General features: G+C 39.3%; 1 pseudogene across 1 annotated transcript; it reads left to right on the plus strand.

Moving 5' to 3' along the window:
* The first annotated feature begins 6347 nt into the window (after positions 1-6347).
* On the plus strand, positions 6348-8545 carry LOC146389523 (uncharacterized; annotated as a pseudogene). The gene is made up of 3 exons (XR_014797530.1): positions 6348-6441; positions 6847-6918; positions 7046-8545. The product of XR_014797530.1 is annotated as an uncharacterized LOC146389523 (transcript).
* The last annotated feature ends 3536 nt before the right edge of the window (positions 8546-12081 follow it).

The following is a 12081-nucleotide window of genomic DNA, read 5'->3' on the forward strand; positions in this document are numbered from 1 at the left end:
TTAATTTCCAAAGGTGTTCTGCTTTCCTACAGAGTCTTTTGACTTTCGTTATGTCATCATTTATCCACGGATGAGCTCTTTTTGGGGAAGCCATGAAAGTTTTTAAAGGTGCCACCAAGTTTAATCTCTCCAAACAATGATTATTAAACACTGTTTAGCAACTTCAGCGTCAGTGCAGCCCCTGATCACATGAGGATCTAATAAATCAGAAAACTTCAGGGAAACATCTTGATTTATGAACCGCTTATTGAACAAGAGATTGGATGGTGGTGTGTCCCGAGGGAAGCTGATGTTAAAAATAACACAAGAATGGTCACTCATCTGTACATCCTTAACACAGAGATTAGTTATGTCTAAGCCAAGAGAAAACACGAGGTCCAAGGTGTGGCCTTGAACGTGAGTGGGACCAGAGACATGCTGAATAAAATTAAAAGAGTCTGTAATGGAAAAGTCAGAGGCCATGCTAAAGCCAAGGTCATCCAAATGCAGGTTGAAATTGCCGATCATCAAGACTTTCTCCAGTTTAATAATAGAGGATAAAAAGTTTGTGAAATCCTGGATAAAAACACCAGCAGGTCCGGGAGGGCGGTAAATTAAAACACAGTAAAATATATTTGATGAACCGACCTTAAGAAGTTGTGATTCAAAGGAAGGGAAAGTCTCAGAGTCCAAAGCTCTGCAGGAGAAATTGTCCCGGAAAACAGTGGCAAATCCACCACCATGACGGTCCAAACGCGGAGTCCCGATGAAGTGACAGCCGACCGGACAGAGCTCATGAAGGTGAATACATTCATTCTCCTGCTGCCAGGATTCTGTGAGAAACATAAAATCCAAACTTTTACTGATAAAAAAGTCATTCGGGACAAAGGATTTGTTGGCTATGGAGTGAGCGTTGAGGAGAGCGATCTCAAGCAACGGTGACAGGCTGATGTCATCAACAGCTGATTGACAGGGATCTGGCAGCAAACACATAGAATGAGGTCATAGTCTCCCAGTACCCTCAGCTGTGACACTGTAGTCTTGTAGGCTGACCGATCCGGGTGAAAAAACCCGGTATCTTGAGATATGTTGCCGGTCCAGGTAAATTTTCTGTTAGGCCCTAATGCACAGTTGGGTAGGTGGTAACAGATCAGCATTATCCGCGTCCTGTGGGGGGACTGGTACCAAATACCGGAGATGTTCTCCACCATGGAGCCGAAGAAATCCCCTCTGTCGGGCGCATTTGCTTTTGGCCTGAACACCGGACCTACAGCCCCTTCTAGACGATCTTCTTCAGCTTGTCTTGCTCCTGGGTTTTTGCTTGGAGCCAAGAACAGGTACAGGTAGTCTGGAGAGGGCGGAGGGCAAACAAACGGCGGAGGGAAACCTTGGTGGTAGCTCTGCCAGCTGTTAAAAGTTTTTTCCATACATACTTTGACATTCAACAAAGTATGTGAACTGTAAATACGAGTAGCAAATACACTATCAGGGTATATCAGAGCTGAGATGATAAGATAAGAAACAATAAAAGGAAACAGTCCACAAACACATGGAGGAGCAACAGCAGCCAAGCTGAACACAGGCGCCATGTTGAGGCCACTCTTTGTGGAGAAGGACTCACACAGGAATCACATTGTTTCACAGATCATTTCTCTGATATTTGTGAACATTGATGAAGGAGGGATCCTGCTGCCTTCACTGTCTCTGCTTCTCTGCAGTAAAAACTGCTTCTAAAGTGGATTTTTCTTCCTGCGTGTCGTCTGCAGACCTTTAGTCATCCACGGCTTTTCTTTCTCCTCATCTTTAAGCAACATTTCCTAACAGGACAGAGTTTATGATGTGATTCTAAGGATGGATTTCAGATACACTGTATGCCTGATCAGGAACGTCAGCACACACTTCATTACAGTGATGATCTGTTAGCTCCGTCTTTAAGGCCTCACTTCTTCCTGCTGTCATGTCAGTCGTGTTGTTTCACTGATTCTCTCCAATATTTTCTGTTCCCGATTCTAAATCTGAGCACAGCTCACAGCTGAGTGTGTTCCAGTAAATTGTGAGCAGTACAAACACAATCAGAGTTTGTCTCTGTCAGCTTTTAGTGAGCTCACATTTAGTATGTGCAGCCAAACAGCAGACTGCCACAGATCACTTCTGAGGAAAAAGGAAGCTGAATGCCCCCCTCTTTCCTCAGAAGTGATCCGTGGCCAGCCTGTCTTCATTCCACAGATGTGCGTTCACAAAGTGTAAACCTGAAATCTATATTTTCTTTTAATATGGTAAGAGTGGGCGTTGATAACCAAGTAAATTTGCATGAGTTGTTTCAGGCTCATAACTCAGAACATCACTGAGGTAAAGCATTATCTTACAGATAAAAAAAAATTACTGTATCTTATTTTATAGTTCACATGGAAATAAATTCCAGCAGACTTTAGATGGTTTTTGAATACATCTCAACCCAATATTATCATGTTAGAGTCAGATATATAATGAAAATGTGAACAATTGAAGTTTCAGCTTATTTGTGGCTAACAGATTGATCTGTAATGTTCGTTTTTTTGCTATTCTTTCTCCATAAAGGTTTTAATCAACATCGGTTCTTTTAATAAATATAAAATAGACATTACTTTTTACATTTTTAACCCTTTAAACACCAGTTTGTTTGTGTACTAGCTGGAAAAACAACCTCAAAATTCACATTTTAATATATTTGTAGTGCTACTGGAATTTCTTGTATTATTATTATTATTATTATTATTATTATTTTTTTTTTTTTTTTTTTTTTGCCTGTCCCGTTTGGATCTTTAGCCATCAGAATTGTTGTCTGAAGGCCAAGAAAGATGCCAAGCGGATTTACTTTACCAATTGGATCATCATGGCCTTGCCATATTGGTCCATTTGATTGACCTTTGTTATAATTATGTATTTATTTTATTTTATTTTTCGGTTGTTACAGACGGGACAGACATGACTGGGGGATAAGACAGGGAGAAAAAAATGAAAGAAAGAGGGAGAGAAAGAAAAATAGAGGGGAGAAGAGACGGTGAGAAAGGGGGGAAGAGAGAAAAAAAAAGAAAAAAAGAAAGAAAAACAAACAAAACACCTGGATCACCTGTATGGGGATAAGAAAAAACAGACGAGAAAACAAACAAAAAAGAGCAACATAATAAATACAACACCATCACAATAAACTAGCTAACACTAGATAACAGTAGATACTAAATATTACAAGTTATTGTGCAGTACACAAGATCGACAGCGCACAATGTGCTTTGAGGTAGCAGCCAAGAAAGGTGTAGCTTGTGTCTGTGAAAACCCGTGTGTACACCTGTGTGGATCGGCACGCTTGTATTCAAAAGGTTTCTCCATGTAATGGTCTGCTACACTGTAAAATCTAATTAGTTCCCAGAACTCAAAAAAATTGAGGAAACTCGCTGCCTCAAAAAAATTGAGTAAAGCTTAGCTAAAAATGACTAAATTAGGACAACTTATTTATTTTGAGTACTCTGTACAAGCTCATTTGTTCCCAGAACTCAAGAAAATTGGATCAAGTTTACGTAAGATGACCAAGTTAGGGCAACTTACTCATTTTGAGTACACTGTACAACCTTGTTAGTTCCCAGAACTCAAAAAAATTGAGGAAACTCGTTGCCTCAAAAAAACTAAGTAAAGATGTTTTAAGAATAACTTGATATTTCTGACTGTACAACTTTAATTGTTTACCTACTGACAAACATTTCAAGTTCAACTAAATTAAAAAACAATTTGTGGTAAGCTGAATATGATTAAAAATAATTAACAACACTTTTTGTAATGATGTTAAAATCAGCCCAACTTTTATTTTCAAACACAACAAAGTATAACAGCCAACATACTGGACACTGTTCTGCTGAACAACAAACAATTATATTGCCATTACTGTTATAATCTCACAATGAAACAAAGTCTCAGATGTAATTATTCTGAAAATAAGTTTAGGCCTACCACAAGTTTGTTTTGTACTTACTTATATAATCAAAATAAAATATTTGTTGTTCTGTCACAAGTGCAGTCTCTGATTTAAACAACACATTTGTTTTTCATTCCAACACAGGAGCTGGGATGTTGTATTATTTTAAGGATGGCTTGTTTCCAGTCCAGGCATTACTGCCTGAATGACTATCATGGATCGAGGTGATCCAAATGTAGGTGCAGAAGAAAGTCTTTAACTTCCCTTAAGTACAGTGGCAGTGGATGTGGGTTGGAGATGCAATGAGCTTGAACCTGCAGTCGACCATCTTCACTGACCACACCATCTGTGACGGAGGACTCATCTCTCCTGGTGTCCTGCAAGAAAACAATCATATTTTTGGAACATGAACTTAATTGCTTTCTTAAAACATTTTTTCTGCATTTGGTATAAAACAGACTCCAATTTACACAATCTCAGGCTCCCTCCCCACCGGAGAGGTGACATTCAATGTCCCAATTGTCAGTCTGGATAGCCGTGACCACCACCCAACACACAATAATGTCATGAAAGCATCATTTTAAAAAGGGCTATGCAAACATGGCCAATAACTTTCATTCTATTGATGTGCAAAATGATTTGGGCACAAAACAAATTTTGCTGTTAGAAAACTTGCAGACTTCACTATATACAGTGTAGACCCTCTAAACTAAGTTTGGGGGATGTGATCTTTCAAGAAATGCAGACCAAACTGTTGGTGTTTGTTTACTTACACAGCATGTCTTGTAGAATTAACTGGAGTCAACAGCAACAGCATAGTGCAGTCATATCTCAAGTCTAATAACAGAAGACAGGAAAAGATCAGTAAAGAAACAACTTCCCCAAACCAAAGCACAAATAAAACGATAAGTAAAACAGGCTGATCTAAAGTATGATGAAAGTTCAGCCTGATTAATATGAATGTCACTGACAGTTGCTAATATATTGGAAAACCAAAATACTTACCACTGAGTTGATGTCTTTCTGTCCAACAACAGGAGTGCTGGTCCCGAGCCTCAAAGACAGTAAGAAGCAAGCAGAGGGAGAAAAAACAGAACATTTTTCAGAAACCGATTTGATCCTTAATGGCTGTGCAATCATTGTAACATAGAGTTTGCTTATGTTGTTAAATAAAGGCTAGATTTGACATTAATAGATGCCACAAATGTTCAAAAGCTGCCACAAAGCATGAAAAAAAATGGACGTCTCCGAAAACGTCGGAGCATTTTTGCAAATATGTGATGTCTTGATAAATCGAGCAGATATTTGAACTTTACACAGATACATTCTCGCCTGAAAATATCTTAAAAGTTTATTTTGTGACCTTCAAAGTAAAACAGGAAAAACACACACACGCAAAGACACAGACTCAGAGACTTGGGTTAAACACAGAGACTTGACTACACTAGAGGGGATACACAAGCAGGGATGACACCAAACAGAGGGAGCACAAACTAAACCCTAGGAAACCAAAACACAACAGTCATAATACATAACAATGTCACAAGTAAAAGTACAAAAACCAAAAACACCGGGTCACCAACCCAGGACCGTGACAGAATACATGAACACAAAGGTCAGGCTTCAGGGCGATGCCTCAGCTTTTTTTATTGCTCCTAATAAAACAGGACATGGGGAACATGGCTGACTGCGTCATCTTTGTTTTAATTTTTTTTAAATTATAAAAGAAGAGAAAGAATAAAGATATAATTTTATTTTATTTCTACAGCATCAAATCACAAGAGGTGATTTATACTGTAAGGTAGACCCTACAATAATAATAATACATACAGAGAAAAACCCAACAATCATATGACCCCCTCTGAGCAAGACCTTTGGAGAAAGTGGGAAGGAAAAACTCCCTTTAACAGGAAGACTCAGGGAGGGGCGGCCATCTGCCGCAACCGGCTGGCGGTTCGGTGAGGAAGACAGGACACGCTGTGGGAGAGAGAGGTTGTAAACAAACTTATAGCAGCATCTGTATATAATGTTTTTATAACAAAAAATCTGTTTCTCACAGCCAAAGCAGAAAACAAAGAACCACATGAAACAGAAATAAGATGCAGCAAACAGGTGTGGGTTAATCACAAAGGTGTGGGCCCCGAAGGTGGAGCCACTGACACCTGTGGCTGTGGGAAGGGCTATTAAATCCACCAGTGATGGGCAGATGTAATCCATACGGTCACGTTGGTGTAGAGGCCAGACTTCGTGTTCATGAATGTGACCGCAGCTCCTGCTGAGCTCTTTGTACTGAAACTCTGAGTCATGTTTTTACTTTTGTTTTCACATTTGGGGAATCCCCGCTCAGTTTTTACTTTCATTTGGTGTCTGTCCAGGTACTTTCATACCATACAGCTCGTTTAGTCAGCCAATCAGAGACCTGCAGCATGGTGGCGTGCCACGACTAAAGGTCTATTCTGTTCTGTTCTATTCTATTCCACAGGCTGCACAGGGTCAGAGTGGACGTTTTGGAGCAGGTAAGCGGACGTTTTTGTCTTTCTGAAATGTTCTTTTGTTAGTTTGTCCACATGATGAGCAGGCTGGTCCATAACTGAACATTCATACATTATGGTATAAATGTCATCAACAGTTTTTAACCAACCAAGCATGAAGCATGGATAAAAACAGCAGCTAGTTGTTGTTAGGATTTTATTCAGGTTTAAATCAGACAAATAAACGACGTCTATGATGCATAAACATTCTTCTTCTGTCAGTTTGAGGACACAGGTGTGCAAAGAGTGTTTGTTTCCCAGCAACGAAATAATCTCTAACTGAACTCTGATCATTTTTACTGCAAGCTTTTCAAAATACCGAAGATAAGCCAAGAGTCTATATTTATGTACCTGAGATCTGACCCACATGCTGTCGATTATTGACCACAGGAAGCACCTGAAGGACAACATTAAAGACAGTCAAACTTCCTCTGAGGAGATGGACAGAAACGAGGAACTGGAGTAAGTCTGGAAGCAAGGAGTGAAATGAAACGAGAAGATTTTCTCTGTGTTTTGTTTCAGGATCCATCTGTGGACAGATTAAATATTTGCTGTGCTTAAAATGTTTTTTCTATATTTCCTGTTTCAGCAAATTGTTTCAGAGGTTATTTACACACTACAGAGCAGACAGACTGAGCAGCTGTGATGAAAGGAAAAGATTGACAAAGCTGGCAATGAGAAGCTGCACAGATGAAGTCGTCCTGCAGTGGATGAGAAAAAACTCAGAATCTGACGCCTTCAGCAAACTCACAGACATGTTTGACTTCCTGAAGAAACACATTGATGAGGAGGAGAAGAAGAACCACAGCGATGATGTTCACATCACTTTTGTGGCTCATGGAGCAATCAGAGACTTCATGATCGCAGCCAGCTGTTACCTGCCTCTGCCCACCATCACTGACATGCTCCTGTATTCTCCCTGGAACTGCGTCACTTCTGGTTTAGCGTACTGTATCGCTACAGGAAAACTGAGGCCACAGAGTTTTTTACTGTGACGATAAAGAAAGCTGTACAGTTTCTGATGACAAACATCGACCTGTGAACCTGCCAGATCACTGGAACTCACTGAAGAAAGCTGGAGCACAGATGGTCCCAAACATCACGGTTAGCCCCCTTTCACCAGATGATGATGATGATGGAGTGTGGAAATACTTTGAGTCTCTCTCAGCTGAACACGGCCCACCAGGAAGGAACCGCATCGTCATCCCGTTCATCCTCCCAGGACGGGAATATGAAAGGATCCCGTTCTCTGTGGTGACCTTGGCTCTGTCCCTGGTGCTCCTCTCCTCCAGGTTTAAAGCCACTCTTCACTTCTCTGGTTGTCTCAGAGATCACTCTACTGGACCGAAATTTGACAGGAAGTATCTTCAGGAGCAGTACGCCTGCACCATCGACAACAGCTGGATGAAATGTTCACCTGAAGCTTTCAGATGATGATAAATGCTGCCTGTGTTAGACATGTTTGTAGATATTTTAGTGTAAAGATGAAGATGAAATGATAAAAGTATTTTTTTCTATATTTGAGGCTCAGATTCATGATGAATGGACTTGAATCATCATTTAGATATGTTCCAGCTCATAATCTGATCATAATCTGCTAACATCTGTGGAGGTTATTAATATAAACAGACTCACCTGTTCTCTGTTCGCTGCTCACAGGTGACGTGATACTGATGTCAGACCTTCAACCAGCACACACACAGATCATTGACATGAAGTATATAGATTATTTATGTACATTATGTATTATGTAATATTTTGATCTTTTATTGCTTTATGTTGGGGTTTTAGATCCGTACTTGGGTAGAACAATAAGTCATGAGCCACAGATTTCTAACTCAGACCCTGAACTGTGTATGTCACGTTCCAAACATAGAAGTAATACAAGTCTACAAGTTGTACATCTATATTTTCATGCCTACAGACTCGGTAATTATTTCTGATCTTTTGTCATTGTAAAACATTAAAATGTGAAGATGATGTCGTCTAAGTGAAGAAGAACAGGATCAAAACCTGAAGCTGCTCATAAAAAACAATATTGTATATATGAAATTTATGGGGGACCACAAGAACCACGCGCATCGAAATAAAGAATTCTGTGATTAAATAATGAATTGTAGAATAAATTTGTACATTCATTTTTGAATTCCATGTTAAAAAAATTATTTTTCAAAAGTTTTTTAAAATGGCGAATCAACTCCTCATTTCAATCCCTTTCCTGTTGGCTCACAGATTAGCTCAGGGATTAACATTTGGATTAGCAGCTGGATTTGCAACTTTATTTTAAAAATCCTGCTGCAATGCAAATTAGCCTTGACATTAACTTGACATGTAAAGAGCTCTCTGACTGGTTGGACAGACACAGGCCGGCTGCCTGGATTTTTCTTCACTTCTTGTTTGTGCTGATAGCTTTGCCCTGCTTAGAAGTGTGTGTGTACAAAGGCCGCTCAGCCTCAGGATTTACACTTTGCTCAACACGGATATGTGAAGAACAAAGAGACCCTGCAGCAAAACAGAGAGCTGAACCTCTGGCTGTGTGCTTGTTTATTATTTCAGGTATAGATGATGGAATATGACCAGTCTGATGTGAGCCTGCTTCTCTGACAGCGCCTCACCTCTCTGTGCTGCCCCCTGCTGGCTCTGATCATTACTGACTGAGTCCTTGCTGCCACTTTATTAGGTACAGCTTGCTAACACAGGCTCAGACCGGCTTTGCCTTCAGAGCTGCCTTAAATCTTCATGGCTCAGATTCAGCAAGGTGCTGGAAACATCCCTCAGAGTCATGGGATCAGTGACATCAGCTCCTGTTTTACTGCATTACAATACTGCAATAGGATAGAAAGGCTACGTTCACACTGCAGGTCTTAATGCTCAATTCCGATTTTTTGATCAAATCCGATTTTTTTGTCTGCTCGTTCACACTACAAATAAAATGCGACAGCAAACGTGCTCTAGTGTGAACCCTCAAAACGGCCCGCATGCGCAAAAGAAGACGTCACACACAACGCGCTCTGTTTAGACCCAGAACAAACAGTATTGTTTGACTCATGGCCCTTAATATAAAGACTTCGGACTTTACGTTTCCCAATTTTTGCTTTAAGTTATTTTGTTATTTACATAATAACAAAATGTAGATAACCTAATAATGATCCTTATTGCTGTTTTAGAGAGGAGCGGTGCTTCAAAGAATAGTTGCAGATTTCTGTCAGAAATCTGCAACTATTATACAGTACAATTATACAGTACAAATAAAATGTTCACGTTTCTCCAACGTTGTCTTCCCGGGCGCTTCTCTGGCGCTGAGAATTAGCGTCTGTCTTGTGTCAGTGACGTAAAAGACGGATTTAATGTGACATGACCGTTCAAACAGCAATCGCTTTCTAAAACATCGGATATGTATCGGATTCAGTACCACATACGAAAATGACCCAGATCGGATTTGAAAATATCGGATTTGTGCCGTTCACACTGTCATACCATGATCGGATATGGGTCGCATAGGGTCAAAAAAATCGGATTTGATGCGCTTTCGCCTGCAGTGTGAACGTAGCCAAAGAGAGCCAGGGACAACAACGTCACATTAGAAAGGTATAGTAATCATCCACAACTATTTTCAGTTGCGGATGATAAAGGATTCAGAAAGTTTATTCATGCAGGTCCACATGACAGAGAATATTTTGTTTTCATATTTTAATTTATATTTAATTGTGTTGTGGTTTTCAGTGTTTTGTGTTGTTTCCCTTTGAATTTGTTTAAAAGGAAAAAGCTGAAAATTTAAATAGTTAAAAGTTGAAATGTAAATAGTTGTTTTTTGTATTATATGATTTATTTATTACATTTTATGTGAATTGAATAAATAAAAGTATATTTACGGTAGACCCTACAGACAACGCACGTACAAACCCCAAAGCACGTAAAAACCTACAGGCTACACAAGCAAGGAAGTACCAACCACCAGATTTGGTGTGTGGTAGTAACAGGTAAATTAACTTTTTTTTAAATTATTTAAATATACATGAGTGCTTGTGTATAAATACACAAACCATACACATATGCTTTCAATTGTGTAATTTAAGTGATCACGGTAGCTCTGTTTTGAAGTTCAGTTAAAGCTAGAAATGTGTTTTGGTATAAACATATATATATGTTTATATATATTTATATATAAACATATATAAATAAAACCACCTTTTTTACATTAGTAATTCCTTTTGTGCATAATTTTATATTATTGTTAATAATAAATTAATTAAAGCAACAAAACAACCTGAAGAGCCGGTTGGGAGCCGAAAGAGCCGGCTCTTTCTAGTGAGCCGAGCTGAGCCGGTTCTCTAAAAAGAGCCGGAAATCCCATCACTAGTCCAAACAGCAAATGAATCGCGCATGAGCGAAGCCGCTGCTCCCGCACTTACTGTAATGCAGTCAGTTCTTCTTTTACTGTTATGCTGTTTTTGGATCACAAGGTTTAAACATAAACACACACACAGAAAGTAACTCCAAAAGAACACCTATTTCGGGTCACTTTTGCCGGTCCAAGCCCAGATAAAGGTGCAGGGTTGGATTTGTGACGTTAAAAAAAACAATAATTGCTAAAAGAAATTTAATTTGTAGTTCTAAATAATTTCTAAATGCATTTAGGGTATTTTTTACTCACTTTATGTCTCTTCCACGATGTTATTTCTCTCTCCAACAAGGTAGGTTACAATTACATTAGCATGACCAATTATGGAAATTATGCGATGATGTCATTTGGCAACTTTAAGGACAGCCAATAGAGATTTTCCTTACTGGGGAGTTGGCAACACTGCGCACCACCGCCCTCTCTCCTTGCGCTCTCTCTCTTTTTACCTTTTTCCTTCTCCACCCAGTGTTACCTTCACACACCATATCCCCGTAGGAAATTATAGTTCTCACAAGCAATTCACAATAAAAGAAAGATAACTCATTTTAAACAATGCAAACATGTTTTAATCATTTTACCTGAACTTTGATCTTTTTAACAAACAACAAATTTAAATAAATTCATTTTACTCTTTGATATTTATGTTCTTAGACTTCACTTATCTTTTACTATTTATGCATCTTTTTAATCCGGGTCACAAAATGCATCCTTGAAGGGCAGCCCCTGAATTGGGATACAGCCAGAGTGTAAAGAATGGATGTTGTAGGAGGTGTTTCTGAAATGAAGAGGCTGAGTGTCTGAAGGACTCCAGCTGCTTCAGCAGATGTCTCCTTTGTGCTTTGCTTCAAACACAGTGTAGGTAGGAACTTCCACTCAGTTGTTTCAGGTGTTGCTGGATGGAGGAGCACAAATTGTTTAGTGAGTGTGATATTCTGGATTAGGGTCTTTGAAAAGATCAGGACAGAAGGACATGGATACGTGCTTTATTGAACAGCAGGACATCACACACTAACTTGTTGTTTTCTTAGCGGTGCACAAACTACCCTTTTTGTTATATGTTGGTCAACCAAGAACTAGCCCTGTAACATTTTACCACTGGGGGGCAACAATTCACTCTATTACAGTGAGCATTTGAAATGGCCATATGAAAACAGCATAAAGTAGGTTTGACTTTGATTTGTATAAACTAGTGTGATGTTGTAGAGTGAGTGCGTCATTTCCAG

Source organism: Perissodus microlepis, chromosome 3 (assembly GCF_051167445.1).
Source record: "Perissodus microlepis isolate ML-2025 ecotype Zambia chromosome 3, ASM5116744v1, whole genome shotgun sequence".
Lineage (NCBI taxonomy): Eukaryota > Metazoa > Chordata > Actinopteri > Cichliformes > Cichlidae > Perissodus > Perissodus microlepis.